This window comes from Elgaria multicarinata, chromosome 8 (genome assembly GCF_023053635.1).
Source record: "Elgaria multicarinata webbii isolate HBS135686 ecotype San Diego chromosome 8, rElgMul1.1.pri, whole genome shotgun sequence".
NCBI lineage: Eukaryota > Metazoa > Chordata > Lepidosauria > Squamata > Anguidae > Elgaria > Elgaria multicarinata.
The window spans coordinates 74,229,550-74,257,141 of record NC_086178.1 but is presented as its reverse complement, the minus strand read 5'-3'; the positions used below and the strand labels follow the sequence as shown (position 1 = coordinate 74,257,141).

The following is a 27,592-nucleotide window of genomic DNA, read 5'->3' as shown; positions in this document are numbered from 1 at the left end:
AAGACATGTACAAATATTCACTCTTCCTTCAGAATTTTTTTCTTGTTATAATAACAGTGTGTTGTGTACTAAATTTCAGCTTCCTAGCTAGTGTGAGAGTAGCATAACCATTTCGGGGTACACTTTGAATGCCCTGATTTGGGGACAAAAAACAAGAATGTCCGGTTTTCAGGATTTTCTAGAAAATCAAGGTGGCTTGATCTACATGTGTAGCAAATTTTACTGTATAATATTTTTCATTTATTCATGAGTGACTAAAGGAGACTAGTTTTATTAAATAATTTTTGTGAACCACCCAGAGAGCTCCGGCTTTTGGGCGTTATAGAAATATAATAAATAAATAAATAAATAAAAGGGGTGTGTGTGTATAGAGTTTCTTGAGTTTTTAAAGGCTGAGACAGTGTTTTAGAAGACTTTTAGTTGTTTTTGGTTCTAGCAACCCCTATCCTGAGTTCATTTTTTGCTCTTTACCTTCTTCTATTTCCCTCCAATCCATTTATAGTAAATTAATTTATCGTATTTTATTTGCAAGACTTGATATCTGATACTTTTCTAAGTCAAAGCGGCTTACAAAGAATTTAAAAAACCAGTAAAACAACGTTTTAAACTATAATTAAGATGAATGTTTGAGCCATCAGTGGCTATCTCTAAACTGATAGTCGAAGCTGTGTTGTTATTGGTGTCCCACAATATTGTGAGAGTGTGGAAAGTGAGGAATAACTTAGTCACATTTAGAGTAGGCCCATTGAAACCCATAGCCATGAGTAACTTGCTTCACTGATCTAAGTATAGATTGAACTCCTAAAGTGTACCTCATAATATAACATAATGCTACAGAAAACCAGTTTTAAGTAGCAGTTATGGCACAAATCCTTAGTCTCCTTAATTTGTAATATTTCAGGAAATAGGGATTACCCACCTATGCAAATTTACATTTCTGGTTGTCTGATTCTTTTTGAAATTAGCTATAATGTTTTACTCAAAGTTGTCAAAAAGAACCTTGCATGCTGCTGTGGACACAACCTTGTTATGCCTTGTTGTAGAGTTAAATGCATTTTGGATGCAAAATAGTCACCCTTCTTCCAAAACCAGTGAGAAGAAACGAAACGAAAAAGGGGGAAGAAGTATTTGGTGAACAAGAGCAAAGCCATTAAGACCAAGTCAGTGAACTGTTGTAGACTAGCTTGTGAACTACAGCCTATGACAGAAATAGGAGCATGCCTTAAGCACATACTTCGGTAGTAGACAACTTGATTGTGAAACCTGTATCAGGTCAAAGGTTGTATTGTTCAGCCTATGTCATGATTTACGCCTGTATTTATATTAAGACAATACTTGCCTATTCTCTTCTTTTGCCTTTGAACTAACTATGAGCTTTCCTGACAATATCCTGTGTGATGAAATTATTTAACTTTGTTAATACAATTTCCTTTTCCTGAATTGCTTCCATTATTATAATTTTTGTAACTGCCCATTGTTAGCTTGAAATTTCAAATGTTCCTGACCATTTTGGAATGGTGATGTCATTGAATTTCAAAGACTTTCTACACTTAATAAAGAAGGGTGTTTTTGGTTTTTTAATCTGACTCAAGGTCGTTGGATCTTTTGTTTGCTTGACTGACCAGTTTCCATGGATACATGCTGCCGATAGCTTCTACACAGCTGAGAAATAAACAGAACTTTGCTTTCTAAGAATTATGTATGTAAATCTGAAGATGTTGTGCGATTCTGGAGTATTGCACTTTGACCCCTGACTTTTGCCACTCAGGTTCTTATAAAAGTCAAGTTGCAATGGTACTTTGTGTATGTTTTTTTTAAAAAAGATATACTTTTAAATACAAGAGACTTCTAAAATAGAACTTCAACCTTTAAAATCACAGAATGCTTCTATAAATCACATTTTTGTTTAACAGCTTCTTTGTTTAGCCCTGGATTGTTCAAACATCCCACCAAATAGAAAACCTTAACCACAAGATCAAATCTTGTTAGGTTCAATACAACATGTTAGCTGAATTTGAAATTAAAGATAGATGTAGAAGTGTATAGGATCATATTGTTAATACTCGGGAGAGAGGAAGAGTTGTTTGTGCCTCATTGTTTTAATTGTATGTTTGCAGAAACTATTTCAAACTTGTTCGCCCATGTCAGTTTCAAGGGACTGGATTTAATCTACTGAAACTATAATGCAACTAGAAATTAAATAAATGTTTATATGCATTGGAAAAAAGCCAGTAAATGAATGGACAATGTGGACCAGGTGTGTAAATGTTTTATTTAGTTGGGCATTTCTCTCTCTCTCTCTCTCTTTCTCTGACAGGAACAGTTTACTCATGAGCCAAGCAAATGAAACTTAACTGCAGAAGGCAGTGATTGATCACATCTTGGTAAAGGGTGTGAAGTCCATAAGAAGAGAGATGTTTAACTGACAGAGTGGAATTATCATATTAGGGTATTGGCAACTGTCAAGCATGACTACTGCTGTGCTTTCATAAAGTGTCACATAGTGACATTTGATAGGCATTTAATGCGGTGGGACAAAAGAAGGGGAGTATTTGTTGCTAGAAATTCTAGTGACACTTTAAGGCCATGTTTTGACTGGTGACGTTTTTTTAAAGCCATAGCAGTAAGAAATCTATTACACTGCTGCACATCTCTTGTTTCACTGGAGGTGACTTGCTGTTTTCTTTGGTGTTTAGGAATTACCGTATTTCTTCGATTCTAAGACGCCATTGATTGTAAGATGCACTAATTTCAGTACCACCAACAGAAAAAAAGCTCTGATTCTAAGAAATAATAAATGCACCCACGATTCTAAGACGCACCCCGTTTTTAGAGATGTTTATATGGGGGGAAAAGTGTAACTTAGAATCAAAGAAATACGGTATCTTTGGTGTATAGATGAGAATGGCTAACTAGCTAGTGCTCTCAATATGTGCTCCCGATGGCAGTGTTATTGAAACACACACAACTGTACCCCCCATCCACCTGTACTTGTTATGAAATATAAGAAGGTACACTTCCTCCAATTTGCAACGTTGATGGAACTAGGTGGAACACCTGGAGGCTGCACATTTGGCAGGACATAGCTGTGAACTTTGTCTTACATGATGCGGGACCTATGCTCTACTCCCTGGCTCATGCAATCCATCCATGGCTAAAAAGGTGTTGGTGAATAGATAGCACGACTGAGTCCTATATATCTTCAGTTAATATTATAAATTTCTGGGTGCAGTAATAGAAAGTGCACAGGACTCTAGGCATGCTTTCATGTCCTCTCATCTGTACACTCTATGAACATAAATATTCAATATGGACTGGATAATTACAGTGTTGTATCTGCAACTGTTTTCAAACTATTTATCTAAAAATGAGACTATTCAGATGAGTATGAGTTCCTGCTCGCACGTATGAATGTGCATGTGCATGCATGCCTTGGTGGTAAGGGAAATGCAGTTTCTAAATGCTGGCCCTTTATTGTTGGTTCACAGACTGTTGGAGCTAAGTTATGACATTCAAAATAAATTCTGGTGTTGAGTTTCAAGGAGTTGTGGCTTAGAATAATCACAAGGGCAACTTTCTGATTAAGACCAAAGTTTCATTGGTAGGTAGCCCTTGGCACGTCTCGGTGTACTTAAAGACCAGATATCAGGCTCCTCCTTGCAATTATGGGGGAGCAGGCCATGCAGGTTCATTTGGCCTCACCTCAAACATAACATCTGATATGTGAGTGGATGCTACGGGCAGAGCTAGGGAAATTGCGCATTGTCAAAGGTAGAGCCAATTACTGGGTACCGGAAGAGTTTTTACATGACACTGACTAGAGGGGCTGGTCTGATATAAACTGTAAACCTTTCAAGGCCCTTGACTCCCACTGCAATGACAGCAAAATGCAGGGGCTTTGAAAGGCTGTCACAATCTTACAGAAATAATGGATGTCTTGTTTTTGAAACAGTGCAGTTCAAAGGTGATCCTGCTATTTGAAATTCTGTTCTTGTGATCTTGAATTCTATAGGAGTGACATGTGTATGTTGCTGTCTCTCCACCTGGTTCAGGTAAGGTGGCGTATTGGAAGAAATGCAACATTGTAGAGCGTAGCCTGTAGCAAGTTGCCTATGTTGGATTTAAAATGTTATTACCAGTTGCTCTGTTTCCAGCTACTCCCCCTCCTCTTTTACAGAAGTAAGTATCTAGCATACATCATAACGCTTTCAGTTCCCTGCTGAATTTCAAGATAAAAACAAACAAGATAATTTGTGTAATAGATGAATTTGAAATCCCATTGTTGAAAGTAGTACTTACAGATTGCTTGGATATTTATGGGCCTAACACTTCAAGGAGCAAATTATTTGGTTTAATATTGTTGGTCTTAATTTGAAAAATGGATATTTGGTTTTAATTATTTGAAGTAACCACAGATGCTGTGACTGCAGCAGTTAATAGGGTCCAGTACATAGTGGCTCGACCCTATTTTGGGCTCTGGAACATCAGTAGGCATTGATATTGCTGAATCAAAAGGTTGGAGAAGCACCTGAGCTCTGCTGCTCTTGAAGACCTTTTTGGAGGCAAAGAATAATCAACCTTGGGACTGTTTACAAGCCAGTCCTGTGGGCAAATAGAATAGAGCAATAAGAGTGTCACTCTGACATGTTGTTAGAAGCCTTTGTTTGTGTTGTTGCAGTTAATATGACATTGATAGCATTGATTTTTAAGTGTATCTTGCTATTTTAATTAGATTTAGGTGTATGATGCAGCAGCATTAAATAGATTGTAGCTACTAGTGATCAGGTTTCTGAATCAGCAATAGTGACTTAGTGTGGCCTGTTTTCAGATTTAGTTTTGTTATCAGAGTAACATTTCTAATATACACCCTCATTTTATTTGACCCCAGAATATATAAGAAGCTGCAGATGTTTTAAGCTGAGCATAAAATGTTGCTGAGATTGTCAAAACGGAGAATTAAAATGATTTGCATGTACTGCCTTATATTAAGGGCATAAATATATGACTTTGTTACCTGCGAGGAACATTTACTTGATGAAGTCACTCTAAAACTTCAGGTGCAATGTTGAAGCAGTTTTGCATTGCTGGAAAGAATGAAGAGCAGCGGACAGGCTTAATGTTTAAGCATATTATATCTATTCAAAATCAAGCAGAGTTTGTACAATATTGTAATTCTGTCATAATATGTTCCCTTAGGAAATGCAATTTGTCCAGTTATATAAGGAATAAAGTTAGTTGGTGGCTAAATTTGGCATTTTGGCCTAAGGTAGTCTTTGACATCTATCTTCTGCAGGACGCTGTCCTTCCATTTGCCCCCACAAATCTGGAAGATGACAGATGTAGTGCTCAAGCCGTTTACCTGAAAAGAACATGAAAGTTAACAATGGCCTCATTCAGACAAAACATTAAATGATATCTTAATGTTATATAAACGAGTGTTGTGCTTGTCAGCTTTCTCCTTCTCCGGCATATCTGCAAGGGGACGTTTGGAAGCTTTAACTTCTGTTCTTAACTTTCCTCAGTTTATCATTAAGTCATAACAAAATATGAGTCGACTCCACTATAGTTTCTTGGAACAGCCAACCCCAAAACGTAATTTATGAACTTGGCTTGTTTCCCTAAATCACAGTTAAAATTAGTTACAGTTTAGGGTGTAGTGATCAACTGCAGTTAATAGAAAATGGAAGTTTCTGATTAAGAAGAAATCAGAAATGTTCACTTATTAACTGCATTTGATCTCTACACCCTAAACTGTGACTAATCTTAACAGTGATTTAGGGAAAGAAGAAAGCCCACAAGGCTGGAACTTGTGCACATTTAGTGTTAGGTCTGAACCAGGCCAGTCTTTCTGTTTGTAACTCTAGTCTGAAGAATTGGCATTTAGGTCAACTCGCAAAGATTTTCTATCACAATCTTCTATGTGCTAGAAAAGCAGCCACTCCGCTTAGGGTTCAGGCTTATGAACATCTCTGCCTCTTCCAGGGTTTCTCCTTTACAGACTTGTATAAAGTAGCCAGCTTGTCTACACGTCCAACATTTGTGAATCTTTTTGCCTTGGTTACATAAACAAGTATTTGGCAGAGTGGTATTTCATCACTCATTCTCTGAAGAATTTTAGATTGCAAGCCTCTATGCAGGGTATCGCTGTTTTATTTGTATATTTTGTACAGCACCAAGTACATTGTTGGTGCTATGTAAATAAATAATAAGAATAAGAATAAGAATACCATCACACTCCTCCAAGCATGTAAGTTCTCTAGTTACATGGGGCTTCCTAAAAACTATGAAGAAAAAAACCAGGTTACTTATTTGTAGCTGTTGTTCACCTGTTAAGTCATGCAACCTCATCTCCTTGTCTACTGCTGTGTCATTTCTTTTCATTTTTTATTGTAGATAGTTGTTGAGAGAATCAAGTAGATAAGAATCTAAAACCACCTCCAGCTCTGGCAAAATCCAAGTCAAAAGAGAGTTCCTGGCTCTTGATCACTCCTTTCACCCCACCAGCAACATTTTTAGGCGGGATGGTAGCAGGACCAACAGCCGGAGCATGCAGGAAATGTAAAAACGGTTTTTCCTCTTCTCAGAACTGATTAGTAGTTCAAGTTGAGAAGAAGGAAGGGTAAGAGGAATAAATTCTCCTTCCAAAACTCTGCACATATTCTATCTCTTGTCCCACCACTGACAGTCTTGGAAAAGTAAGCTGGGGTTGGCAGGGATGGAAATGGGCATTTTTCTGATATCTCCCCAACCCCATTTTGGCTCAGAAAAATGATTTGGGCTCTCCAGACTTTGGGGAGGACAGGTTGAATGAGTTCCGAGTTGAGATGGGGAGGGCTTTGGGAATATCACCCATCTCTAGTCACAAATCTTCTGAGTGTAGGACATGTATTAGCCCCTTTGTGAGATTTCTAGAAGGTTCTGTGAGATGGGTTTGTGGAGGCATAGCCACAGAAACCACAGATTAACATCAGTTACAGTAAGTAATCTAGTTTGCTTGCTTGTTTTATACAAGGTAGTGCATTGTAGCAGGCATATATAGACGTTTTGCAGTATGGTGTATGTCAGGTCAGAACAAGATGTTACGGAGGATGTATGGCTGCTGCCAAAAGCAGCAACCCTGTATCGCTTCCTCTTTCCTCATAATGTCTGATAATAAAATCTGCGCGAGGTTGGGTTTTTTGTTGTTGTTTCCACCATCAGGAGCATGGAAAGTTGCATTGTGATATCACATCACATGTTTTACAGAGATGAGGGTATACAGCACCGATACATCTCCCACAAAGTCCAGTTGTACCATAATGCTTTAACAATGGACAGCTAAAAATGTGTTTCCTCAAAGATGTCCAGATGTCAGAATAAAATATTGCATGTGTTGTTCTTTTGCTGAAGAATCAGTAGAATTTTAATACGATGGAATATTTGGCAGAAATATTTCATAGTCACCATTTTAGGTTCTAGCTAATTACCATAAACGTGGAAAGAAATTTCTCCCTCTGTTAGATCGGCTTGTGGCCTTGGTTTCATTTTGCTTTTCCATATTGTTCGTTTGCACAAAAACCTGTCTTGGCACTTTCAGCATTGAACTGTTAGTATCAGCTTGTGGCACTCTGCAATGCAGAATGAGAAGATTCTGTCCTCCAAGTGTGGGGTTTGACAAGATGAGTTTATAGGAGAGAGGAGTTATTGGTTACCAGCAGCATTATCACTTTAATCATGTCTGCATGCTCAAATTTTAAGATGCATTTTTGCAGTTTGATATATTGTCAGCTGCAGCTAAATAAACTACCAGGAAATAACTTGGATGATAAGGTTTTGTGCCAACTGCATGCTCCTACCAGCCGTGCCATCCCCATTAGGACAAGCACTTCTAGAGAGCGCAACTAGTAGTCAGGATAATGTGACACTTGTGTGCAATATCACCACATTTACTTAAGCTATTGTATCTGGTCTCTGCATAGCCAAAATATAGCAATTAAGCCATATGGCATTTCCTGTAGATACAGGTTTAGATCACTGTTGGGTTTGGTGTTCTATAGCTAGAAATGTTTTTTAATTCATAGAACTATAGAATAGTAGAGTTGGAAGGGGCCTAAAAGGCCATCGAGTGCAACCCCTTGCTCAATGCAGGAATCCGCCCTACAGCATACTTGACAGATGGTTTTCCAGCTGCATCTTGAATGCCTCTAGTGTGGGAGAGCCCACAACCTCCCTAGGTAACTGGTTCCATTGTCATACTGCTCTAACAGTCAAGAAGTTTTTCCTGATGTCCAGCTGGAATCTGGCTTCCTGCAACTTGAGCCCATTATTCCATGTCCTGCACTCGGAGGATCGAGAAGAGATCCTGGCCCTCCTCTGTGTGACAACCTTTTAAGTATTTGAAGAGTGCTATCATGTCTCCCCTCAATCTTCTCTTCTCCAGGCTAAACATGCCCAGTTATTTCAGTCTCTCTTCATAGGGCTTTGTTTTCAGACCCCTGATCATCCTGGTTGCCCTCCTCTGAACATGCTCCAGCTTGTCTGCATCCTTCTTGAAGTGTGGTGCCCAGAACTGGACGCAATACTCTAGATGAGGCCTACCCAGGGCTGAATAGAGAGGAACCAATACCTCATGCGATTTGGAAGCTATATTTCTATTAATACAGCCCAAAATAGCATTTGCCTTTCTTGCAGCCATGTTGGCACATATTCAGCTTGTGCTGACCTTTAAAGTAAGGGTGGTATGAAACTAGGCAGAAAAATAATTTGTCAACCCCAGTCAATTCTCATCCCCATTTGTCCAAGTTGTCAGAGTTTTCACCTGCCACTTATACTTTTCTCCCAAGGTTTGAGTATATTGAGACAATTAAGAGCCATTGCTATATTTATTTGTCATACCTGTACAGTAAATGTACTATGGCCCACATCTAAAATGTCAGCAGAACTGTATAATGGAGACGCTGATACTTATATCTCAGTGTATATGTGAGATATCATACCAGTGAGAGAAATCAAAATGGCAGAAACAAAGTATCCTGGCAGTAGTCAGCGGCAGGTGAAAATGTGAGGAAGTTTTTGGGAAAGAGAGTGTGACCTGGACCACACAATTAAAACAAGTCATCCTGTAGCAGATATATTAATTTTGGGGGGATCGGAATTAATTAAAAAGTTCTCCAAGATTTTTTAGAGAGATAAAATATGCCACTAGAATATGAATTCTCTTCAATACTGTTATGGTCAGACTTTCTTGTTTTGATGGTAGTGTAAAAATAAAGAAAGGCTACCACAAAAGATGAAAAGATATTTCAGGGTGTTTTTTTTCTTTTAAGATGACAGCATGACCTACATTTGTAGATAGAAGTACTTGTCCCTCCTATGCATCTTTTGACTTGAAACATACCATCAAATGAGGAAAATAAATCAGTAAGTATATCTCATCTTGGTCTGTAGGAAAAATATTTGTATGCATTTAGTTCTTATGCACATAAGGTTTGAAAACTGGTGTTTGTGTCTATGTTTGTGTTCATAGAAGCACAGGTTGAGTTTTTTGGTGTGGTCGTGTAATGGTCTTGTTCATGCTCACAATATTTCAGTAACATGGCTTGACTTGCTGATGGATGGAAGATTATAATTGCTTGCAGCAAATGCCATGTTAGCAGCTAAGTGTGCCGCCTTTCCTTGTAGTGACTTGCCAAGCCTATCAATGCCTTTTGATGGAACAAGACAATTGCATGCTGGTTGGATGACAAAACAGAGGTATTGCCTCTGTTGGTCATAAAGATCACAATGCATGAAGAGGAATGTTGGCCCTTGCCTGATGATTAATTCCTGGTTTTTTCCATTACAAATTTTCTGGCTGGAATTTGAGTGGACATATATGTTGATCTCCTTTCATAACCCCTCATATGATTCCTTTGTTATTTGGTTGCTCTTTTTTGACTGCATTTTTTTTTAGTGTATGTTCCTCCTTAAGTTTGCAAAGTACAGCAAACCTAAAAGGTTCACAAAGCTATATAAACAGCATAGCATTTTCTCATGTTCATATTTATTAACTAATGGAGAAGATCTAAAGGATTGATAATAGATATCACCTTTGACTTTATTTTATGGTGTTGTGTTATCTAGCCCTCTGGGATCCCTATCCAGTCCTCTGGGGTTCTCCAAATGGCCACATCCCTTCCTTGGCTCCACCTCTTTTCCCCCAATGGATCATTTGGTGGGTTCCTGGCTTTTGTGCAGTTTCCCCCTATTATTCCAAAAGGTTGAAATGTCTCTCCTAAGGCTTAGTTACTGGCAGTTAGAGCTTTAAACTACAATATGCTGGGGTGGGTGGGTTGTATTTTCTGCCATTCTCCTTTTGCCTTCTGTCCCAGAATGCTGTCCCCAAGAACGTCGCGGAAATTGAATTCTGCACTTGGGCTGAAAGTGGTTCCTTATCCCTGCTATACAGGAATGAATTGTCAGTTTTGATTTGAAGTGGGAGACCTAAACTTTTCTCACAAAGGGGTATAATTAGTTACTTCCTTAGATGTCCCATCTTATGGTTTTAATTTTATACTTCTCTAATGGTTCCTGTACTACTTTGCATTATTTTACTTCAGTGACACCCTTTTGGTTTATATTGGTTTTTAATTTGGGTTCTTTTGGTGCATTTTTATATATATATTATCTAGTGCACCATCTAAAGGTAATCTTTGCTAATATAAAAACTGGTATGTCTTTACTGTCGTTCTCTGAATACCAAGGTACATGTGTGTTTCACCTAAGTTTGGAGACAAATCTGAGAAATAAATGAATTTTATCTTTTCCAAGATCTGGGAATCAACCATTCCATGATTCTTTGCCCCAGTAGCTCTGGGTGTAATTTGAAACCTGCATAACACCTAATTGAGCCTTGTCCATTTAAGTCTGTGCCGCCTCCTACATTTCATAATATGTCTGACCACGTCAGCCTATTTTCGTCCTCTCACCCACCCACCCACCCAGTGTTTTTGTAACATCTTACCCTATAAAGAGAACTTGATAGCTTGCTCGAGATTTTGTGCATTTTTGGTTGATCGTAATAAAGCTATTGTCTGATTGTGGATTTTTGTATTTTTACTTTGTCTTCTCCTCCACCACAGTTTTGGCTGGGCCCATATAAAGCAGTAGCTCTTGCTGGCCCAGTTATAAAAAGAATTCCACACAGTTATGTAGAGGAAGCTGCTTTGATGGTAGAGAAATTTCCAGCCCTTGAGCAGCCTGTAAATTGTGCCATTAGCTAATAAATATCCCTGCTCCCTACTGTGTCTTATGTGGGATCCTGTAGTATTTTTATTGCTAGGGTGATCCCTCTTTTGGTAGCATGTGGCGCTACAGCTGGGCCACCAAGGAGAATCCTGCTTTGTGAAGATGAACGGAGAATATGTTCCTCAGAACTGCCATGCTTAATGAGGCTAAGGTTCTGGAATTAGGAGATGTTAATGAGCTGGAGCATATAAACTAACCACAGGAAAATCCTTTTAATGGTAGTAGCAGCAGTAAAAAGAAAGATGCTGTTAATATGGAAGCTGATTCACAACTTACTGCAGTTGGAACAGGGCAACGTGTCAGAAAAATTACCGCCATTTCATTGGTTGACCCTGTTGACTTGAAAATGGGTTTCTATCATAGAGGAACTTGGACCTATGAACTTAACAAAGAGGATGAATGTATATGAACTCAGTGGCTATAAAGTGTTATGATTACAATTAATCTCTAGCTAGCATTCTACAGTGACCATGCTTATTTTTTAAAAAAAACTGCTGCAACCCCCCTTTTTAATACTACTTAGTGCTGACATCCCCTTGAATATGTGAAGTGGAAGGCTTGGTTGTAATGTTTAGATCAGCCTTTCCCAATTTGGAGCCCTTGAGATGTTTTGGACTATAACTCCCAGCATTCCTGGCCCTGCTAGTTGGGGCTGATGGGGGCTGATGTCCAAAATATCTGAAAGCTGTCAGATTGGAGAAAGATGGTTTAGATAGGGTAATTTGCAAGTCTTTTTGGAGAAGATACTGCCAATATTCATTTTGTGACTTCTGTATTCTTTGTCATTGGTTCATTCTGTGCAGTCCTGCACAGGACTTTCTAAAAAAGATGTAGAAAAAACCCAGGATTCTAGAGGTGTAATCTCTGCTGTTTTTCAATCCTATTTATTGCATTATTTTAAATAATAGGCCAAAAATAATGATTGCAGATGCTATAATCATCAATCTCCCTCTGCCAAACAATTTGAAGTTCAGTTTGCTAAGAACTGTGGGATAACACTGAAAATAAATAATCTAACTTTTTATAGATCCCCAGTTAGTTGTCTTTACAGGACCCAAAGGTTGCAACCAAAGATGCTTTAGCACGACAACTGCATACCTAATGAGCATTAAAGGCATTTATACTACTAGAACTGGGAAATTGTGTAGATGTTGTGAAGAGTTTTATGTAGCTGTAGGTGTTAGGGCTGAATTGAACATTATCTCCTTCTGGTCAAGATCAATAACACACTTATAACGCACAATACACTGTTTTTCGTGTACTTTTTCATTTGCTGTTTGAGGATAACACTATGTTGGAAGAAGCCAGAAGTCAAATTCTGTTTTTCTTCAATAAATCCCCTAGACAATTTGGGAGAAAACCTTCACATGTCTAGCAAGCCAATGAAGGCTTTTCAGCTCTGGTTTCCACAGCATATATATTGCTGCTAATATCACCACAGCCCTCCTCAATTCATATAAATTGTAGTACATAAAGAAGGAACTTGGATAAGCATGTCACTTAATGGTTTTTGATGTATAAAATCTTGCTGTTTTAAGGGTTTGGATTAGATTTAGCTATATGAATTCTTCATTTATGGTTGCACACCTCAGATTTCTCAGTTACTGATTAACACACTTTCAACATCTGTTTGGCTCTCAAAGTTAAGAGAGTGGCAAAAATAAAATCCTCCACTTTTCTGAGCCACATTTAAGTAAGAGGTGTTTTAAGTGCTGACAGGTGTGAGTATGAAACATATGGGTAAGGAACTAATGCTTAATAATTGTTCCAGATTAATTAAATCAAAATAAGGTATGTATGTGCCCTGTCACTCTAGTTGAACTTTATTTTGGTTTTGTATTGAAAGCAGCTAGCATCTCTGAAATGAGCCAGTGTTGTTTGATACTGGACACATCATTGGTCTGGAACCAGGCTGGACTGATAATGGGGCCTTGAGCATGTCACAGTTAGCCAGTCAATTTCGAGATCTGCAAAATGGGGATGATAGTAACCTGCTGCACAGAGTTGCTACAAATGAGATACTATTACTAATCATAAATCACTTTGAAAGTATTACCATTGTCATTAATCCATTAAACCCAAGGCCATTGAATGCTCTCTAATAAATAATTGCGCCCTAACCTCAGTTCACCCACCTTTTAAAATATGAATGAAAATGCTGAATATACTTCAGGGGGTTGTAGAAATGAGAAAGAAATATGGAAGCCTCAAATAACATAGTAGTGGTGTTTGTTGTTAGGTTCTCCCTTACAAGTGTTACCTGTGGCTTGATTGTCCTACTTATATTCACCCAGTTTTCTACTGAACGTAAGATGAAAGATGTTATAAATGTTAGTTGACAATTCCTGCCCCCTCCCATTCCCCCCCCCTCAGTTTAGCATCATATACTAAGAATGCTCTGTGTAGTTTTAGTGTTGGAGACCCAAAGCCATGCCTCTAGAAGGTCAGGACAAGTGGAACATGTCAGACTCTTTGTCCATCTAGTGTACTGTTTTACTCTGATGGCAGTAGCTCTCCAGAGTTTCAAGCAGAAATCTACCTGATCCTTTTATCTGGAAACTAAATCTGGGATTTTCTGAATTTGGAATCCTCTGAATCTGGGAGTCTGATATATCTTTTGAATGCAAAGCATGTGCTGTACCATGGAGCTGTAATCCCTCCCTACCCAGAAATTCAGTGTATGACATCAATGCAGATAAGAGAGTATACACCCAGTGAAAAAGAAGATGTTTTGAGTTAACAGCATGGTGTGATTCTGGAGTCCAGTATTACCCTGCAAACCTCCTGGGTTCTGCCTTTTTGGCATAGATGTATTTTGATATTCTAAAGTGCTTGGAATTTGTTGATGTATGAATACATATTTTCTTAGAAAATTGAGGATTTAAGGTCAATACAAGGATGAGGTAAATTATAGGAATTTAGGAGCGGTCAGCGAAACTTTTCTAGAGCCTCCACATGATCCCAGATAGAATATGCTCTTTCCTCTTTATCCATTGGCTTGGTTCTGTGTTGGGGACCACTTTTGGATTCCATATACTGCCCAGAGAGCTCCGGCTATTGGGCGGTATAGAAATGTAATAAATAAATAAATAAATAAATAAAATATACTAGTGGATGCAAAAGCTGTTTTCCTTCATCTGTTTTTTTTAAGAAATCAAGTCATGTATTTTAAGATTAATATATTATTATTATTATTATTATTATTATTATTATTATCATCATCATCTCTTTCTCGCTTATGGTGGTTTTTCTAGATGGACATGATGGGCATTGCCAAGTCATGCTGTCTTTTACAGATTCAGGAATTTCCTGACAATTGAGCATGTTTTAATTATGACTGCTTTCTGGATGTTGGTGTGGATGTATTTTGGTAGGCCCAGTTTCTGAAGGTTTTCTGTATAGTTTTCTGATGTGATGCTGGTGACTGATGTGACTAACGGTATAATGGCTTATATGGCTAAGAATACACTAGAATAACAGCACATACATGGCTGTCTAATTCTGAATATGCCACCACCTATCATTGGAAGAGCAACATTATAATTAAAACTCCACATAGTTGTTTTATTCATATTCCATATTGAAGGAAATTTGAGTTGTATTGGCTCCCTCCCAGTAATCTTCAGCTATAGAGAAGATAGATACCATTTTTAACAACAGCAAATATGAATAAGACTGAAAACAATATGGTTAGGTTGTAGACAAGCTGAATTGGGAGAAATAATAGGATGAACCTCCTGAATGTAAGAGTCTTGTGTCTGTGGAGAAAGTTGTGGAATGAAAAGCTACTTTAGTGTGGCTTGTAAAGTAGAAGTTCTAATCTTAGGGCCAGACAGACATTACTTTAAATCTGTGACCAGCTGTGTGTGTTGTTTCATTTTTATTCTAGAGTAGGTGCGGGGGTGGGGGTAGTCTGGATCTTAATAATCCCCAACCACAATTGCAAGGGCCCTGATCCAGATTGGAACCACAGTAGCAAAGGGGTGGGGGGTAGCTGCAAGACACAGGTTTAAAGTAATGTGTGTTTTGGCCCTCAGTTGAAGTAGACTCTACAAATATAAGAATACAAGAAGAGCCATGCTGGAACAGACCAAGGATCTTGTACAGGTCCAACTTTTCCCAAAATGTTCCTCAGTGCCTAACAAATGTTTTACCTGGGTTGGTCTGATTGATCAGTAGGCGGCTATATTTTCTGGCCTTGAGTAAAGAAGATGTATCACATATAGCTTTTGGAATTGCCCTGGCAGTGTGTGCTTAACTTCTAGAGCAGGTATGTGGAACCTTTTTTTTTCTATCAAGAGCCATTGATCCACTGGAAAAAAATCAATGAAGAGGCCACACACAATTAGTTGTATTACTTAATTGCTTATTTAATTGTGTTGTGTAAGTTCTTAATTGCATTGTAAGTTCTTAATTTTATTATATATACCACAAACAAATCACAATAGTGTAATGCCTACAAAGATTATCTGGGGTGCTGCTATCTCCTGATGCTTTAGCTAGTCAAGTTGGAATTCACTGACTAACAGGAACAATACTTTATCTCTGGAGAAGGAAGCAGGTGAAGACACATACCTGTTCCTCCTGTCTGGCAATATTTTTGCCAGACCAGGAAAACCCAGCAGGGGAGGGTTGAACACCACTGCTAGATGGTGTTCCAAGTGCCTTCCAACAGTGCCACACAACTAGTCACTTGGTGTCCCTTCATTTGGATGGAGGTCAGTGTTGGGAGAGAGAGAGAAAGGTGCTTGTAGTGCTTTCATAAATGGCACCCAACTATCTGTTCCTGTTGGTCGTACGTCCTTCAGGCAAGGCTGACCATGTGCTTGTGTTGGGTACTGCTGCAATATTGCATCCTGCTGTACAGAGCATTTTGAAAAAGTGCCCTGGACACCACTAAATATTGGCTATATGGGGTGGAGGGGGTAATAACAAAAAAAATCTGTGTTTGCGTGATTACCTTGTATGTATGTACTCACTCTGGCTTTTCTTCCCTTCCTTCTCTCTCTCTCTCTCTCTCAATCTGTCTGTCTCTTTCACTCTCTCTGGCTTCCTTCTGTCTCTCTTTTCTCTCTCTCTCTCTCTTTCCTTCTCTCTCTTTCTTCCCATTAGCTTAAATATGGAGGGGGAAAGTCCTCTGTGCCAAAAAAAAATGGCTGGAGAGAGGATGAAATCCACCCTCCACCAAGGACCCTTGAGAAACAGGGTTGCGTCCGCAGGCACCATGTTGGAGTCACCTGCTGTAGAGGGAGGAGTTCCATGAAAATGCATGGGGGCGGGGTGAAGAGGTGAAATAAAGAAGCGGGGCTGTTTCCAGCTCTTGGGCTGGAGCATTCCCACTCCTGTTCCAGAGGATTGTGTTTCATTTTTTTGTTCTTTTTTTATATTTGCAAATATAAAACCTAAATATTAACATAATAGAGAAAAACATACATGCAAGGAATAATAAATTACATATGCTTTTTTAAAAAAGAAGAAAGGAAATGCTACATAGTCCAACAGCATGAATACACAGTACAAATTATTTAACCTTGATTATTGAGCAGTTTTAGAGGATAATTAATTAATTAAATGATAGATCCCAAATCAAGGCTATATTTTTTTAAAAAAAAAATTATTTTATTTTTTCTCCAGAGAAATTGTTAAAGGTGGTTGGAACCTATGTTGGTGCTGTTTTGTGTGTGTGTGTGTGTGTGTGTAATGAAACATGACCACTCTGTAGCAATACAGTCTTTTTTTTTTGTCCTCTTAATGCTCTCAAACGTTGAGTAAGTTTCTCTGAGAAGCACTATTTCCCATACTATACTGTACCTCTTTCTTATATTTAATCCTTATGCCTCCTTCCAACATTTAGCTATCAGTATATGTGCTACTATTAAGAGATAATTTGCTTTTTGTGCAATATAGTTTGGTTTTGGCCATCAGATTTATTAAGTAATGCCAATTTTCTGTGTTTTTATTACTGTTGTTTCCCTTATGATGGATATTTCTTCAAAGCTCTCCGTCCAAAATCTTTGAATGTGAACATATTCAAGGATTGTTGTTTCTCCCTCACTCCCCCAGGTAAACCCAGCATTGGATGGCAGTGTTGGTGATCTGCCACACAAGAGCTATTTGTGTTCACTACATTGTTGCAAAAAATAGATTGCTGAATTGCTAAGTCCGCTATTGCAGTTTGCTAATTTTATTTCCTATTTAACAGTTCCTGCAGTTCTAGAAGTCACTAGAGCTTTGTAAGTTCAGCTTAAAAGCATTTTAAATAGTCATTGGGCTGTGTAACGATAGCATCAATCTTATGTGCTATTATTATATCTAGAAAACTGGATTGGATATCCATTTTCATATTTAAAGCTAAATTACTGGCAAGCAGCCATATCATCTAAAACAGAGAGTGGTAACCTGTGTAAAAGGCTTCTGTGCCTGTAATAGCATTACCTATGAGTGTGGGATATTTTTTTCCAGCAAATCAGAATGTGCTGGCAACAAAATGACTTCTGAAGAAGGTCTTTTATCCTTTAAACAGCTCCCACTTTAATTCTTTCATTTTCAAGCTTATTCCGTACTCTGTAGTCTACCTACTAATAATGATTAGATCTGTTTAATTGGAGTGTTATAAGCTTCAATTACCAGCTTGTCCACTGATAACTCTGCTTTGAGTGGGGGCTGATGGTGGATTTCGTTTTAAAATTAACTGGAAACTAACAGTGTAGTGTAAGTCTGAGGCAAATTGAATTAATTTCCTGTTCCACTTCTGTTTAAGGTAGACAGATAAATAGCTGATTTGTTAAAGGCTCTGCTGTTTCCTTCAATCACTAGCTCACAATACCATTTAACATTTTTATTTCCTGTTTTATCTTCCCAGCCCCCACCTTCAGTCCCTCAAATATCTAATAGGTCTCTCTGATCTGAGGCCAATAGCAACATACTTATCTGGCAAAAGTAAAATGCACCCCTAAGCATCCTAGCAACAGCAGCCTACTGTTTTCCAGTCCTTCAGCAGGGTTCTCAAGTTCAAAGATGCAAGGCTTTTTAATAACCCTGCTTTAATTGTTCCAGTCCCCTCTCTCCCAGAGATCCTTGCTGTTGTTTCTTTATTGCCCATTCTTCCCTTATCAGTAGAGACAGGAAGTGAAGCCACATCAGAGGATACTATTTGGCAAATGACTCTTTCTGCGTTGGCAATCAGAGGGGATGGAAAGCAAAAAGAGTAATCTTAGAATAATGAATTCGGGGGGGGGGGAACTGTTCACGTAGTAGTTTTAACCGTGCAAGACAAGCCCCCTTTCTCTCTGCCTTATGTTCTCTGCTTCACACTTTTACTGAGAGAATTAATGTGCTCTGAAAAGGGCACAGGCGCTTGTTCAAAATGTCTCCAGATGACATCTCAGGAGAGAAATTTAGCCAAAGTGGGAGAAAACATTTACAGATAATTTAACCAAGGGACTAAGCACACTTGCTCCTTGATAGAAAAAATAAATTAAGGTAGTGCATACAAAATAAGGTGTGTACTTTGGAAACTTTTGAAGAACTAGGTCAAAGGAAGTCCATGTTGTATCCTAATGATGGAGAAGGGGAAATGTATTCAGCATGTTACTGGATCATACTTACATTGTACGTAATGATATTCTGGAATTCTTTTCAGTTTGAAACAATTCAGAATAGAACATGCAGCAAACCTTTCCTCTGACTCTACCCAAAACAGGCCAAATACAGTTGGAAACTTCCCTGATTCTACTGCATTTTTAGTAAGTGTTTGTACTGCAGAATATATTGCACATAAGTGTGGAGTGCAAAAGAAGTATTTGGTATATATTTGTAAGACCACCAGTAACTTTTCATAGTTGCTGCACTAAATTATTGCCAATTGAAAATGATGATGCTCAAAACATTCCACCATTTTATTTTATTTTTTACAATTTTTATCTTTGAATTATTAATTTAAAAAATCCTGTAACAGTAGTGGTGCTTTTCTATGCTACCGTTAAGAGTAGAGGACAAGTTGACCCCTTGTCACCTCATAAACAATCTCAGCTTTACCACTAGGGCAGCAGCCTGTCATAGTGCAGTTCTAGCACTCAGTTGGGAGCACTGTTTCAGGATGAAGTGGATAGTAGACCAGGGCATAAGGATTATGGCAATGGCATCATATACCTAGCACGGATGTAAGTTTGCACTTGCAAAATAAATGAGTAGGAAGGCTTAGAGAGACAGGTGTAGAAGAGATTGACAGGATATCCATTCTTAACATAGTTAGAATTGGGCTACCTGGCTTTTTCATGTAATAGGAATAGTCATTTGAAATATGGGTAAAATTAAAGTAGAGAAAACTGTATCTTACTGGTAGAGCACATACCTGGAAGGTCCCAGGATCAAACACACACACACTTTAAATTTATTATCAAATTGAAAAGTTATAGGATAATTGTTGTTGCAAGATTTGATTATCATAATTCTTACAGAGGAAGAACAGTTTAAAATAGTTTGTCTGTGGAACCTTCAAAGTTCAAAAGTGTATACTGAACAAAAATGTATGAAGTCTTTGGAGAACAATAGACTGGGAAACAGCTGGATATGTATGCAGCTAAAATCTGGAGTAATTATTGTGGAAGGAAAGGAATATCGAGGAATCTGGATGAGAAGAATTTATACTCATACTATTGAGTTGTACTCTCTGAGGCAGTTTCCAACCAAGGGTTTGTGTCATTTTTCATAGTTATAAGTGTATCCCAGTGGATTAAGATTACTGCTGTTGCAAACACAAGATTGTTCTGCTGTGTTGTCTGTATACATTTTGGATGCTTTTTAGCTTGTGAATTCGCATAATAAATAGCAAATAAGTTACTTTCTATGGAGCAGTTTTAGTTAGCAGTCTAATCTGATTCTGCACTGCTGTCAGTACAGATAGAGGTGTCTGATATACAAACTCAGGATCAAGATTAGACAGATCCATAACTAAAAAATGATCTGATACTACGCAAATGTTTGATACTTTAAAATTTTCAGTGTAATAAACTTTAGTGTGGATTGATGACACACTGACCTCCAAGCGTTTGAATGCAAGGCACACTGATCCTAAACCATACAAATCAATGATCTATTGATATTTATGGGAAGTACTTCCAAGAAAATATCATTTAGAAATGCAACCTTGGGGTCTCCCCAGTTCTTCCATTTTTGGGATTAAGATGGATTTTCAGGAGAAGTCCCATCCCAAAAAGAAATGATGTTGCCAACACTACACTTTTTATTAAATAGCTATTGACACTTATCTCACTATTGCTCCTATCTGCTAAGCACATATGCAAAGATTACTTTTACACAAGTAAAAGACCCTACAGCATATGAATTGGATGGATGGATGGATGGATGGATGGATGGATGGATGGATGGATGGATATGTTTAATGCAACCCTAGTTGTCTGTTGCTTTTCCATGAAAGTGGCACAGCCCACTTTTGGTGGCAGATTTAGGGTAAAATTGTCAGTCATTTAGTTTATTATTATTACTTTTACTACAATGGATGACATAATTGGTTTCTCTGTCTCAAACACCATTATTTCCTGTGTAAACAACCAAATAACTGTGCCTCCAACGTGTATATTACCTTATATCCAAGCCCTCTTGCCAGGGTCACCTTTCCTAGCTCACTTCACTTTCACATTACTCAGCATAGCTGTAGAACACACTTTGGCCATAGAAACTGTTTTTAGGCCAGGATATTGCCATACAGAGAATCTTTTAGAACAAGGGTTTAGCTCCTGGATACAAAGTTAGCAAAGAGTTTTCGGGGCATAATGTATGACAAAGCAGTTCTCTTGATATGAACACTACGATCAGTATCTGAAGTCATCTTCTGAGGACTGGAGGATAGCAACAAGAGAGAGGGCCTTGGTGGAATGCTGTCCCCCCTGAAATGCACCTGGTGCCAACATGGTTATTTTGTTTTTGGTGCCAGGTTAAGACTTTCCTCCACTCCTAGGCATTTGACTACATATGATGGGGCTTCCAATGTCGCTTGTTACATAAAGTCCTGGTATTTTATTGCAATTTTTAAAAGACATATTAAATTTCTTTTACATCTTGTATGTTAAAGATTTCATATTATGTTTTTATTATCTTGTATTTTAGATTCTAATGTTTGTAAACCACCCAGAGTGCTTTGGCTGTTGAGCAGTATATAAATAATAGAAATGAATTGACAGGGTCAGATGAAATGCAATTGGATGAATTGTATGCAACTAGCAATTGCCAGAGTTGGGGATGATGATGATGATGATGATGATGATGATGATGATGATGATGATGATGATTAATAAAGTAAATAAGTGCAGAAAGGAGCTGATCCAGATTGGAACTCTGATGGTGGACTTTAACCCTTTGCCCTCTGCTGTGATCTCAGTCTAGTTCTATTCCCCCAACCCTTACCTGCTGCTTTAAAAAAAATATCATGCAATTGCTTATTGCATAGATGGTGTCACACATAGTTTGGCTCCCAGGCAGGCTGAGAAGCTGGCACCTCTTAATTTACAAATCAAGCACTCCTTCACTTTTGAAAAAATATAAAACTTTCCTTTTTGGCTCTGTGAATGACAGGTGATGCCTACAGCAAATCTATTTCTCTCCCTCCCCCCCTCCCATTCTCTTATCTGGCCTAGACCTTACCAAGATTGATGGAATCGTGCTGAGCAGAGGATGGAATATCTGGCTGTTGCAGTGAGGAGAGAAGTGTTTCTTTATTTGGCAAAGAATGTCAGGATTCCTGTTCTAAAATAACACGGCAGATGGTACTCAGTTGACAACTCCAGGGTGATTCCTGCTCATATGTGGGGAGGGGGGGGGAGAGACAGAGAGTGAACAGTTCTGAGTGAAATAGTTTGTAAAGCCTGAGGTTTGTCTATTAACTGTTTTGTTGTGTTATTTATTATACAGTGATGTAAGAGCCAACTAACATGTTACATTTTTGTTGAGGGAATAGCATAGCTTTCTTCCAGGAACCTGGTGCATACTGCATGTTATTGCATCATTCTGTATTAGTGGGTATACAGCAATGGGAAGTATCCTCAGTGGAATCTCAACAGGACTGTGTGAACTATGACTCAGACTTAGGCCTTACTAAGGTTTATCCCGGGATCATCCCGGGGTTGTCCCTGCCTGATCCCTGGATCCCCTGTGTGTCATTTACATGAACAGGGATGACCCCGGGACGATCCTGGGATAAACCTTAGGTCTAGCTAAGGCCGTAATTGCTTTTTAGTATAGGCTAACTTAAAAGTTGAGTTAAAGCATTCATTGATTGGGTCTTTTGAGTCTTGTCCGATCAGGATGATGTGACTACATTTGTCAGAGGTAGGAATATGAGGGATTAAATAAAGTTTTGCTTTAATCCGCAGCAGCGGAATATAGATAAGCACTCATGACTTCCCACCTTTTCCCTTCTCCTTCAATAAAAGCAAGTTTTCCTGAATAGTTGAAGATGCTCTGACAGCTCTGACACTGTAAATACCAGAGTTTGATTGAGACTCTCTTTGACCAATTTTCTTGTAACAACCCCAGAACCAAAAGATAAGAATCTAATTTGATTTTCAACCAAAATATTCATTTTAAGATTCCTTTGGCTAAAAAGTGATGACTGTCAGTCACGCTGTAGCCACTTAAACTTGCCACTTAGTGGCCATAGCGATTGCTTGTAGCGTTTGCCCATGCAGAATGCCAGGTGTTACCATGTCCCTTACTTCTTTTGATTTAAGGATAGTTTGTTTATTTCATTTTCATTTCATTTCATTTGTATCCCACTCTTTTACCAAGAAAATTGGCACTCAGTGTGGCTTACAATCATGATTCAAACTCGATTAAAACAATAAGAAAACAAATGCATTAAAACAATTGAAAACACAACAGTAACCGAATAAAAGCAACATCCAACACAACAGAACCACTTACATGCCAAAGACCTGCTTGAATAAAAAGGATTTTGCTGGCTGGCAGAAGGGCAGCAGAGAGCGAGTGAACCTAGCTTAACTTGGCTGGGAGTTCCACAGTTTGGGAGAGGACACCGAGAAGGCCCTCTTTCGTGTTCACCACCAAACACACCTCTAAAAGTGTCAGTTGTGAAAGAAGGGCCTCTCCTGAGTATCTTAAGATCTGGTAAGGGTCATACGGGAGAAGGCGGTCTTTCAGGTAGCCTAGTCCCAAGCCTTATAGGGCTTAACAGGTCATAACCAGCACTTTGAATAATGCCCAGAGACAGACCGGTAGCCAGTGAAGATGTTTTAACAAGGGAGTCAGTCCTGGTCAACACTCTGGCAGCAGCATTCTGGGCCAGCTGAAGTTTCTAAACGATTTTCGAAGGCAGCTTCATGTAGAGCAGGTTGCTGTAGTTCAAATGGGATGTAATTTAGTAATGCATGACAATGGCCAAATCAGACACACTAGGAATTAGAGCAATTGGTACACTAGCCTCAGCTGGACAAATGCATTCCTGACCACCACGGAAACCTGGGGAGTCAAGTTGTAGGCTGAGTGCATGAGTATGCCCAAACTGTGAGCCTGAGTCTTTATATGGAGTGTAACCCCATCCAGCACAGATTGAATCCAAGTTCCCTGATCTGCCTTTTGACTAACCAGGAGCACCTCTGTCTTGTCTGGGTTAAACTTCAATTTGTTTGCCCTCATCCAGTCTGTTCCTGTCATGAGACATCTGGATAAAATTAGAACAGTTTCCTTGGATTTGGATGAAAAGGAGAGACTAGGGCTGAGTTCGGACAACACACTATCAATGGTTGCTTCCCACAGTGGTGTAGCATGGTGGGGGCTCAGGGGCGGTTGCCCTGGGCGCAAAATTCTTAGGGGCGCAAAAATTTCAAAAAAAGAAAGTAGTAATAAAAAATAAAAAAATAAAATCTGTGTAGATCCAACTGTGTAGACGGGGCAAATAAACATTGCCACGTAACACTTTACAGCATTTTACTTGTTGCGCACAGGTCAGGAAGGCCTTGCAGGCTGCATTTCCTCCCAAACGAGCCTCTCTAGCACACACGTTGCTGCTCTGGCTACCTTCTAAGTCATCCAGAAGGAGGACAGAGCAGCGATGCATGTGCTAGAGAGGCCCGTTTGGGAGGAAATGCAGCCTGCAAGGTGATCAGTTATCATATCAAGGTCATCATATCAAGCTGCATCATATCAAGCTGCAAGAAAGTTTGACAAACTTTGTTGTGATATTAAGAATCTTTCTAACTATCACTGTTTCAACTGCCAGTTGTGAAATAAGTTTCTCAAAACTTAAATTAATCAAAACGTATCAGAGATCTACAATGACCCAAGAAAGACTGAGCAACCTAGCAATACTGTCAATTGAGAGAGATTTCAATGTAGATTTCAATATTGTTATTGAAAAATTTGCACATATTAAAACCAGGCGATTTAAATAAATGTAAGTACCGGTATACTAGTGTTAAATTAATTTTACTTTAAATAGATCAGTATTTTCTTAAAATATAATACATGTGCTTGGGGTGGGGGGGTAAGGGGTTCAATACTGAACTGGTGGAAGGGACTCAGGAGTGCTAAAGGTCCACAATACTTGCCTTGCCCCGGGCGCCAGCAACCCACGCTATGCCACTGGCTTCCCATTCTGTTCCTATTCCCCACCCCCCACCCCCAGTTGATTAGCATGTCGTCCAAACTCAGCAATAGTTGAGTGTCATCAGCATAGTTGTGGGTGGTTGTGGGGAGGACGGTAGTGCAGGGCCTACTTCCTAACCAGGGCCAGATCTACACCAAGCAGGATATAACACTTTGAAAGTGGTTTGAAAATGGTACATGGAATGTGTCATGGGTCCCGACAGTTGTCAACACTGTTATAAACCTTTATAAAGCAGTAGTATAGATCCTGCTCAGGACTGTTAGAATGGCCACAGCAGTTGAGAGCTGCCATGTGATGTGTAGTTACTTACATTGTTTTCTACCTCTTAGTTATACGTTATTAAATGGCCTCTAAAAATATGCAACACATAGCTTTGGAAAGGATTACATTGTTACATTCCCCCCACCCCCACCCCTGTAATTCTCCTGTATTCTCCCTTCCTCTCACCATTTTAATACAGATCCCACCCCAGCACAGTGATTTATGAATTGTATGCACAGTTTAAAAATTGATGCAGGATATGCAGCAAGACAACAAAGGTGATTTATTTCTTTTACTGCATTTTAAAATCACTAAGCTCTAAGAAGGGAGCATTGATGCATAATCAAATTAATGACCACAAACCTAGGTTACTATTAGCTTGCTCCAGGGTATTTATTTAACACCTGGTGAGAGCCAGCTAAGACTAAAACCTCTTGTGCTCTACATTTTACAAACTGTTCTTTGTAAGAATTATTAATAGAATTCTACAGGTAGGAAAGGACTGAAAGGTCATATAATCCCAGAATGATCTGTACCCAACATCCCTAACGTTGTTTTGTTTGTATGAAAGCTGGGAAATACAAATAAGATGCATTATGTTAGAGGATCTAGTTGGAAGGGTTTAGTAAAATACATTCAAATAGCTTAAGAAAGCCAGCTGAATTTGCTAAATTTGTCTTAGGGCTTATTGACACATACAAATTTAAAGTGTTTGGTGTGAAAAACAAAACCCAGTTGCAGGGCTCTTGCTTATACAAAAATATGGCTAGGGGCTACTGAAACTCCCAGTCTTTATTTATTTAGAGCTGTTTGCAAATTGCCCCTCTGCCCACTGGGGGCTTAAGGCAAAATACAAGATTCAGATAAAAGCAGCTATAAATAGAGTAAAACTAATGCAATCATGATGATAAAATAAAAGCAGAAGCTGAAACATTCATCTCAATAAAATCAGAAATTTATATTAAAAGCTTGATAGGACAATATCATCTTTACTGCCTATCTAAAGCGTAATATAGAGGGGTGTGAATTTGACCTTCCTAGGGAAGGAGTTCCATGGTCAGACTGCTGCTACAGAAAAGATCCTGTCTTGAGTGCCCATCAATCTAATCTCTTAAGTGGTTGGGATATAACTGAACGGGAGGAGGTGGTGTTTCAGATATCCTGGCCCCAAAGCATTTAGGGATTTATAGATCAGAACAAGCAGTTTGAATTGAGCTTGGAAGCAAACTGAAAGCCAGTTCAAATGATCCAAGACCGGTATTGGTGTGACTACCATGTTTTGTATCAGCTGTAGGTTGCAACATTTTACCAGCACATTCCAACATAGAGAGAGTTGTATTAATCCAGTCAAGAGGTGATTAAGGCATGGAGCCTTGTGGCTCAATTCTCCTTTCCCAAGAAGGGGTATAGCTGCCAGATAATCTGGGCAAAGGCACTCCTGGCCACCTCTGCCAACTGGCTTTCCAGGAGCAGCGCTGGATCCAAGAGCAGCACCCCATGCTCTTCAGAAGGAATGCTATCACATGCAGAACAAGTTGTACCCCTAACCATGTGTTTGTGTACTAACCAACAGGATCTCTCTCTTGTTAGGATTAAACCTCAGTTTGTTCAACCATATCCAGTTCCTCACTACTCCCAAGCAACCCTTGGCATCAGTTGAAAAGGTAAAATGGAGCAAGGTGTGATCATCATGATGAGGCCCAGTCTCAAAAATGTTGATTGATCTTCCCAGATGCTTCACATAGATATTAAAAAGCATAAGAGACAAAGTAGAGCCCCGAGGAACCCATAGGCCAAGGGAACTATTCTGGGAATGTTCAGTTAAGTATGACCAGAGCCATTGCAAAACATGCGCCATAGTCCAATACCAGCTAAGTGTTCCAGAAGGATACCACCAAGAGGTCCAGCAGAACTAACAAGGACACATTCCATCTATCCAACTCCAATTGTCAATCATCCCCAAGACAATTTGGGCTGTTTCATTCCCAAAACCAGGCCTGAACCTAGCTTGGAAAGAGAACTAAATTCCTACTGGAGGAAACATAGCTGGAGTAAGTCACCTTTGTGCTGTTGTATCTTGGAAGAACCAACCAATTATGAGGTGGTTCTGTCTTGGGACCTGTGCATGTCATTGTGAGACTTTGCTTGCCCTACCCTGTACTGGAGATGTAGTAGAAATTCGGGATATTTGTTTCTCTCAGCACTCTACAGCTTAATAGGGATGGAAAGATTTGGACGAAGCCTCCATGCTGATCTTAATTTGATTGGGCTGGAGTTTAAAGGATAGCGTTTTCTTGGTTTTATTCATTGCCTTGGTTCCTGACTTTTGAAGTGGGGAGCTCTACCCATCATATCTACAATCAGAGGACTCTGTTATGGGTGTTCTCAGGGCAGGCTAAAGGATTCCACTGGTTACTTGCACAA

The 27,592-nt window shown here is 39.0% G+C and overlaps 1 protein-coding gene across 8 annotated transcripts in view; it reads left to right on the top strand.

The window, feature by feature from the left end:
* CTBP2 (C-terminal binding protein 2) overlaps window positions 1-27,592 on the top strand; it is a 222,982-nt gene that overhangs the window by 67,974 nt on the left and 127,416 nt on the right. Inside the window, exon 2 of one of the 8 annotated variants that reach the window (XM_063132793.1) lies at window positions 21,921-21,978. The exons of 4 other annotated variants lie outside the window; for them this stretch is intronic. The gene's annotated coding sequence lies outside the window, so the exon portion shown is untranslated. Of the gene's footprint in view, window positions 1-9,358; window positions 9,400-21,920; window positions 22,072-27,592 lie in introns of those variants that run through there. 3 more of the 8 variants (XM_063132792.1, XM_063132789.1, XM_063132794.1) reach the window with 3 other exon arrangements.